The sequence below is a fragment of the Orycteropus afer genome, unplaced genomic scaffold, assembly GCF_000298275.1.
Source record: "Orycteropus afer afer isolate SDZICR_OR568_19922 unplaced genomic scaffold, OryAfe1.0 scaffold00186, whole genome shotgun sequence".
NCBI lineage: Eukaryota > Metazoa > Chordata > Mammalia > Tubulidentata > Orycteropodidae > Orycteropus > Orycteropus afer.
In genome coordinates this window covers 5,289,087-5,298,190 of record NW_006921773.1, presented here as the reverse complement: position 1 = coordinate 5,298,190, position 9,104 = coordinate 5,289,087, and positions in this window count along the sequence as shown.

Genomic DNA, 9,104 nt, shown 5'->3' with positions numbered 1-9,104 from the left:
TTGGAGGGGAGCTGTTGCATTGTGGTAAACTGTGGTCAATGACATGAGAAAAAGTATATGTGAACTGCTGTATCGAGAGTGAATTTGCTCTGTAAATCTTCACCCAAATCACAATTAAAAAAAAATACATATATAAATCACAATATGGGGTGTATTGCTTTGGATTTAAGAGTAGCCAGGAATAGTCTATTAAGCAATGGAAGATAAGTCTAATCATACATTCTAATAAAAAATATTAATTGTTCTGTTGTGATACATTAGTTAATAACACCACCTCATCTCAAAAGGCTGAGAGTTTCAGTTTAAACTGCTCATTTTAGGGTACTGTATTGTTTTGTTTAAAAACCTGGAATATGATACACTTATTTGAATGTGTACATTTTTATATGCTTTATAATATTTATAAAATAAGTTTTATACCCCATATTCGGGTAGAGAAGAAACACAAATCTCATTGCTTATTTTTATTTTTTTAATGCTTATGGGGAAAAAGTGACTGTTCAAAGAGATATCATAAGATTGGTTTTTGGTAATGTGCCTGGTTTAAACTAGAGAATGTACTCTATTTCTGGTATAATAAAATACATTTTAAAATATTTAATGAATTATTAAGAAATATATCTCTATTTACATATAATATTTATTGTATATATTATCTATGCATTATATTACATATATATATACATATATATAGTATAAGGTTTCATATTATAAAATTATATACATACTCAGAAAATATGGAAACTAATAAAGAGTGAAATTTTAAAATAAAAGTGTAATCTCACCACCAAGATGGCAACACAGATGTTTAAACATGTTACTTTGAAGTCTGTCTCATATGCTTATCCATGTAAGCCCTATCCATTTTTTCTCAAACTCAATATATTGTTTAACTCCTTTTATATTTTTTATTTAATTTTGTTTGAACATGTGTCTTACTGTATATATCTAGATCATCTACAAGATGAGGCAAGTAGACAAAACAAAACGATGTAGACAGGTAGCCATGTACTGGGCCAAAAATATGTGGTGCTATGTGGACAGTTTTGGGTTTTAGAAAAAGAAGGACTTGATAAAAAACTGGAAATATGGTGAGGAGATTCATAATTATTATAACAATATTATGTCATGTATAACATCAATAAATATGATGCATCTAAAAGGATAGGAACAGAAATGTGTGGAGAATAAAAAAATAGCATGAGAATTGTCATAATTTAGTAGAATTAATGACACAAAAACACAAAAGATAAACTACTTTAAAATTTTCAATTTCTTAGGAAAAATGTTATTGTTGTCTTTAGTTGCCATTAAGTTGTTTTTGACTTCATGGATACCCTTTGGTTGTAGAGTAGAATTGTGATCCATAGAGTTCTCTGTTGGAAGCAGATCATCAGAACTGTCTACCAAGGCACCTCTGGGTACAGAGGTTTAGCAAGAGGTGTGCAGAAGGATGCACTTGGCCCTAGGCACAAGTTGAAGGGGGTGCCAACAAACCCAACCAGTGAATGAGGAGTCAATGAAGTAAGAGGATGGGAGAAAACTTAGAGGGGGCAAACTGGCTACTCTTCAAATCTAACCCTAACTACACTTTTGGTTAATAGTCAAGCACATAAACATTTATAATACCCAGGGACTCCTAGGAAAAAGGCAAGGGAAATTCACACTTCTTAGCCATTCCTCAGAAGGAAGATTGGGCAATCTCCCTCTGTACAGATACCACCTTGGAAACCCAAGGTTGTGTCGCTATGAGTTCACTTGACTTGATGGCAGTGAGTCTGGTTTTTTGGTTTTTTATTTCCTTGCAGGAGCTCTGGTTTCCCTGTGGTTAAAGCATTGGGCTGCTAACTAGAAGTTGGTGATTCAGCTCCATCAGTCATTGGGTTAGCATAAGATGAGGCAGTCTGCTTCTGTAAATATTTACAGCTTTGGAAACTCCATGGGAGAATTCTACTCAGTACTAGAAGGTCACGATGAATCAGAATTGACTTGATGGCAGTGGGTTTGATTTGGGTTGGTTATTTCCCTACTCTCCCATTTTGCTTCCAAATCTTTATTACACTGGGAATTTTGTATTAGATCTCTGTGCTGAAATGATGAGTCTGTATATTACATAAATTATCTTTTGTCGATATTCTTAAAAAACTGCATTCAATTTTGAAACTAGTACTTTATTTTTTGCTTCTTAACATGGCTGTCACCAGAAGAATTCTACTGTGGTGCTGTGTTGGGCACACCAAAAGAGCCAATTAGTACCCCTTGCAATGTTGATGAAAAAAAAAAAAAAAAATCAGTAACAAGAGACTGGAAGATACATCTCTGCAGGCAGTCACCTAGATTTCTCCTAATAATTTGTCTTCTTAACCAAAGAGAAGTGACTATGGTAGAGGCATTTATTTCAGTGTTTCAAAAGCTTCACTAATTGTGGTGTCAGAAATAATCTTGGAAGCACAAAGATAAATGAGAGACTAATGTGAGGGGAGGCTGATTAATTGTTGAATGCTCAATGAGGTGAGTCTGGAACTTTTTTTTTTTTTTTTCTATAAAAGTAAAAAGTAGCAGGCTAATTTCCATGAAGAAGTTCTTGCCTCTATCTGAACTCAGAGTTTTAGATATCAAAAGGCTGATGATGCCATCCTCATTATCCAGAACTTTACTTACAATGTTTTGCTATGTAAGATAAATTACTCTGAGGGAATGGGATGCTCTTTAATTAGAGAAGATTATTACATAAGTTTGAATTGAGGGAATCTCTATGGGCTCAGTTTTCAGTGAAGAGAGGATAAAAAGAAAAAAAAAAATATTCAAAACTAAAAGTCCTGTCTTGATATTTTAATGGATTGCTAATATTTTCAATAGTGTCAAATACATTTCTTTGTTAGGGAAACCTCAATCTCTTGATCTCATTTATCTGAGAGTGGACTTCAGCTACAACAATTTGAGTCTTTTTATTTACTTATAACTTACACTTTCCCAAAAAAGGCGGATTGATTTATTTGATTTCTGAGACTTGGAAAAGGAATTGAGCATGCTTAACTCAAATCTTTCAGATTTTCCTTTTAGAATTATTGTCTGGAGTATATATTCTACACTAATTCTACTTTCTCTGCTTCATTGTAGTAAACTAATATTTGATATCTATTACTCTTACAAATTGCACAATTAGTTCAGAATCCATAGTGGTAGGGGCAGGACTTATCTGGTCTCCATTAAAACTTATTGTTTATATCAGAAAGCCAGATCAGAGATATGTAGTTGCCATGCCTAGAAACATTGGCCTAAAATCAAAACCAAATTCACTGCCATTGAGTTGGATCCAATTCATAGCGACCCCTCCTTGGGTTTCTGAAGTGGCATCACTATGGAAGAAGGTTTTCCAACCTTCCTTCTGAGCAGTGGCTGGTGGGTTTGAACCGTCAGCCTTCTGGTTAGCAGTCAAATGCCCTAGGCACTATACCACCAGAGCTCCCAGAAACATTGGCCTAGACTGTTGTTTTAGTCTTTGTTTTATAAGGCATAGATAGCTACATGAATATGGGGAAAAGAGAATGGAATGCGGGAAGTCATTAAAGATCCAGAAAGCTCTAGTGATTCATATCTCGTCTCCACCCTACACTTACCACCTATTGCTCACTCCTGTTTTCCCTATCTTAATTTCCATCTCCTCGCCATTCCTTCTCCTTGAACAGCTTTACATGCTTACTAATAGTTTCTACTCCATTATATGTTAAACTTGTGTATAGCAAGGATTGATCTTAGCTAGTCTGAGTTTACCACATGCTGAACTCCAGATATGTGTGAATATGTTAAATAAATATATATGGTGGTCTGTGACCAGGTGTTCATAAATAGGATATATATAAGCAGGATACACAAATATCAGCATTGATTAGTAATAATAATTGGATGTATGATTTGGGTCAGGGATATTGCAGTGGCTAAAGCTGGTCAAATAGCTCATGTCAAGAGACCTCCTAGGTCTCTGGGTGGTGTGAATAATTTGAAATTGATTATTAACCTGAAGATTAAAGGTTTGAAATAACCTAGATGTGCCACAGAAGAAAGACTTGGTGATCAGCTTGTATAAAGATGATAGCAAAAAAAAAAAAGAGAGAGAGAGAGAGAGCAGTCTTATTCTGTAACCCATGGGATTGCCATAAATTAGACTTAGACTGGACTGGATGGCAACTTCCCTCCCTCCCCTAAGAGATGTCAAGCTGGTACTCAAGTCCCAGGCATACACACCAGTCATGTTTTGCAGAGAGAGTGACCTGGCAACAAGGTAAAGAAGTCTTTACCTGTGCTCTGTGAATCTCTCTCAACACATAACTTCTCCTGCTGTTTCTGGACTCTATTCTGTGCGCATAATAAAACTGTTGTATGAGTGTAAGCCTTTTGAATCTGTGAACCCTTTCAGCAATCAAATACTTAAGGTGATTAATGTGTAATTAACACAGCTTGCCATGACCCAAAACTCTCCTTCACAGCATTCTCCACTGTCCCTACTGGTCTCAAGTACTCTTGGTTCAGCTTTACAAGGGAGCATATCCTGATTGACCCAAATCATTTCATTTTTTGTTGTGTGGCATATACATTATACATTACATGCAATATATATTTTTAAACCAGACTGTGATTTGCTGCCTTTAGAACAGAACCAGTCCCAAGGTTCTGTGGTTAAAGATCCAAAGCCATGCTATGAAAAGCATAAGCCCCTAAGAAGCAGGAGTTGTGAAAAATGCAGTTTCACTTTATATAGAGATATATTCTGGAAGTATTCTGAGGATGGACTAAACAATTCCAATGTATGTATGCATATATATTTATACCTCTCATGCTAACTGACAACTTTCTTTGCCAAAACCTTGAAGCTAATTCTCTCTGGTTTCCCACAGTAATCTATTTCCTGGCTCCATAAATGCTGATCAAATGGGTGGTTACGTTGAGATTCATTGGGGAAGTACTGACTACAGTTATGTCAAATGGGAACATAATAAAGATTAGGTAATGCAAGATGAGCCAAAGAAGAGGGTTGAGCTCATAGATTTGTGATTAGATTGGTTCATTGGCTGATTCTAACATGGAGAGTTTGAAGGTAAGACTGAATATGGGAAAGCCGTAAATCAAACAGAAATGTGGTGATGACAGAAGTCAAGAATTTCTCATTTGAGAATCATTGAAAGGTTTGAAGAAAGGTCTGAGATGTTTGTTGCTGCAGGTGACAAAGAAGTGGAGGTGGTGTGACCAGGTATTTGTGGTTTCTTTTTATCCAGGGAAATGGAGTAGATTTTGAATCAAGGAGCCAAGATAAGGAAACAGATGAAATTAGCTAAACTGAATGAGGATTTACTAGGTATCAGACACTGTCTACAGTATGAATTACACCTCTTTATAAAGAAAATGAAAATCCTCACAACTGAACTAATAAACAGCATCATGATAAATGGAGAAAAGATATAAGTTGTCAAAAATTTCATATTACTTGGTTCCACAATCAACACCCATGCAAACAGCAGCCAAGAATTCAGATGATGTATTGCACTGGGCAAATATGCTGCAAAAGACCTCTTTAAAATGCTGAAGAGTAAAGATTTTTCTTTGAAGAGTAAGCTGCACCTACCCAAGTCATGATGTTTTCAATAGTCTCATATGCCTGTGACAGCTGGACAATGAATAAGGAAGACCAAAGAAGATTTGATGCTTTTCAGGTGTGGTGATGGCAAGGAATACTGAAAGTACTGTGGACTCCCAGAAGAACTCACAAATTTGTTCTGGAAGAAGTGCAACCAAAATGCTCCTTGGAAGTGAGACTGGCCATACTTCATCTCACCTACTTTGGTCATGTTGTCAGAAGGGACCATTCCCTGAAGAAAGATATCATGCTTGGTAAATTGGAGGGTCTGCAAAAAAGGGGAATGCCTTCAACGAGATGGATTGACACAGTGGCTGCAATGATGGGCTGAGTATAGCAAGGGTTGTGAAGCTGGTGCAGGACCAGGCAGTGTTTCATTCTGTTGTACACAGGGCCACTATGAGTGGGAGCTGACTCAATAGACCTAACAACAATAACAACAGACACTGTTCCAAGAGCTCTCCTTACATTAACTCATTTAATATGCACAATAATCAGTTTTATTCAATCGTCCTTCCTTCCTTCCTTCCTTCCTTCCTTCCTTCCTTCTCTCTTTCTTTCTTTCTTTCTCTTATTACAGATTTTATAAGTGTAGAAACTGAGACACAGAGGATAGGAAACTTGTCCAAAGTCACATAGCTAGTAAGTAGAGTGAAGACTAGAACTGCACAAGTTTGGTATCAGAGCCTGTGATCTTAACTGACACCCTAGATTCTCTCTTAAAGCTCCTTCTGAAATGAGTTCAATTAACACATATTTTGATAAAAGAATATACTGAAATTTCTTGGTCTTAAAGGGACTCTGTCCTTTGAACTAGAGGGGTTATCTTTTCAGACAATAGAAGATTTGTCTATCATGACCACATTCTCTCTCACTCACAAATTCAAGTAAGCTGTACCATGGAGATATCATAGTCTCAATTTGTCTTCCAGTATTTCATATGTTCATGCTGCCATAGTAGATAAGGAGCTCTGGTAGCATAATGTCTAAGGCACTTGACTGCTAACCAGAAGGCTGGTGGTTCAAATCCACCAGCCACTCCTTGGAAGGCAGGTTGGGCAATCTGCTTCTGTAATGATACTGCCTCAGAAACCCAAGGAGGGGTTGCTATGAGTTGGGTCCAACTCGACGGCACATAACAACTACAACAAACAGTAGATAAAATACTTTATAGATTGAATATTACACATTTAAAGCAATATTTTTCTTCTGTAACTTGTATGTTTGTTCTGATTCTTTTTGCCAGGGATTCTAAGTGATGAGCCTTCATGTTACCTTGACATGAGTGCCTTTTTCCAAGACCAGTCATGTGTTTTCAGTATTGTTAGAGTAGATTAGCTGGTATCATAATTCCCTCAAGGACAGGGCTGATATCCAGAGGGACTTGAATCTGAAAGCATTCTAATTCATGTTATAGAATCAAAGCTCCAAAAACTTTCTAATGAAGTTCATGATTTCTAATCTTATATTTCTCTTATGACACTATGATAACCTCAGATTAACTTTGCTGAATCAACATAATAAGAACTGATTATACATAATACCTACAATGTGCCAGATACTCTCCCAGACATTTTATCTACTTGATCTCATCCATTTCCCAAATAATATTTTGAGGTAGGTTTTAATAACCTTCTTTTATGGATACCAGGAGCCTGTCATTCAAACAAAACAAAGGGATACTGCACTGTTTAAAATCAGGAAGGAAGTGCATCAGGATTATATGCTTTCACTATACTTATTCAATTTGTACGCTGGGTAAATAATCTGAGAAGCTGGACTACATGAAGAAGAATGTGGCATCAGGATTGGATGAAAACTCTTTAATAACCTGCAAAATGCAGAAGACACAACCTTGCTTCCAGAAAGTGAAGTTGACTTGAAGCACTTAGATGAAGATTAAATACTGCAGTCTGCAGTATGACTTAAACCTCAACATAAACATAATGAAAATCCTCACAATTGGGCCAAAAAATAGCATCACGATAAATGGAGAAAAGATTGCAGTTGTCAAAGATTTCATATTACTTAATTCCACTATCAACACCAATGGAAGCATCAGTCAAGACATAAGATGACGTATTGCTTTGGGAAAATCTCCTGCAAAAGACCTCTTTAAAGTACTGAAAAGCAAAGATGCCTCTTTTAAGGCTAAAGTACGCCTGACCCAAGCCATGGTATTTTCAATTGTCTCATATGCATGTGAAAGTTGGGCAATGAATATGGAAGACCAAAGAAGAATTGAAGCTTTTGAGTTGTGGTACCATGGACTGCCAGAAGAACTAATCTGTCCTGGAAGAAGTGCAGTCAGACTGCTCCTTGGAAGTGAAAATGGCCACACTTCATCTCACCTACTTTGGTTTTGTTGACCTGAATAAGGATATCATGCTTGGTAAAGTGAAGGGTCAGCAAAAAAGGGGATAGCCCTCAATGAGATGGATTAACACAGTGGCTGTAATGATGGGCTCAGGTATAGCAAGGACTGTGTGGCTGGCAGTGATTAGTTCTGTCATACATCAGGTAGCTATGAGTTGGAGCTGACCTGATGGCATGTAACAACAACAAGTTCTATGGATGATGAAACAATCTTTAAGAGTAACCTGTTCAATTTTACACAGATTAAAGCTGGGATGAAGCTGGGATATTAAAGCTGGGATGAAGCTGGGATATCCCAGGCATGTGTGACTCCAAATCCCATGTTGATAAATTTTATACTAAACTACTTTCCCACCTACCTGTTTTTGATGTTGTAATTGCTTGTAATAATAAAATATGAAAAGCTGAAATGATTGTTTGATTTTGTCTGAAAAATGGTTTCAGCAATAGATGGGGCTCATTATAGAGCTTGAAGGATCTTGCTCCACTACCCTTCATAGTATAGGGTTAGTCTTTGTGTCAAAACACAGTCATCATGTGGGGAAGCTCACCAAACCCATTTGCTGAAGCCACAGAGATACTATTAGTGTGAAACTTCAAAATATTTACAATATATTTTACTTTTTTTTTCTTTCCCTAGAGGAAAATGCTGTCATAAAACATCAATATGCCCCTCTAAAGACAGAAAACAAGCCCAAACCAAAAACCATACTCACTGCCATCAAGTCGATTCTGACCCAGCAACACTACAGGACAAAGTAGAACTTCCCCATAGGGTTTCCAAGCCTGTAAATCTTTACAGAAGCTTATTTCCTCATCTATCTCCATAGAGTGGATGGTGGGTTTGAATCACTGACTTTTTGGTGAGCATTTAAATACTGCACTATCAGGGTTTCTGAAAACAACCCCAAAGGGGGATAATGGGATACATTAAATACCTCAAACCTAATCCAGAGATGAGTGATAAACAGTATTTTCTTCTCCCTTGAAGCCTGAAACAATTGCTTTCTAAACGGGGAACAGTTGACTCTTATAGAGCAGAACAATTGGATGTCTTTGGATCTCAGAAGGTTTTATGTTTGAAACAGTTAAACAA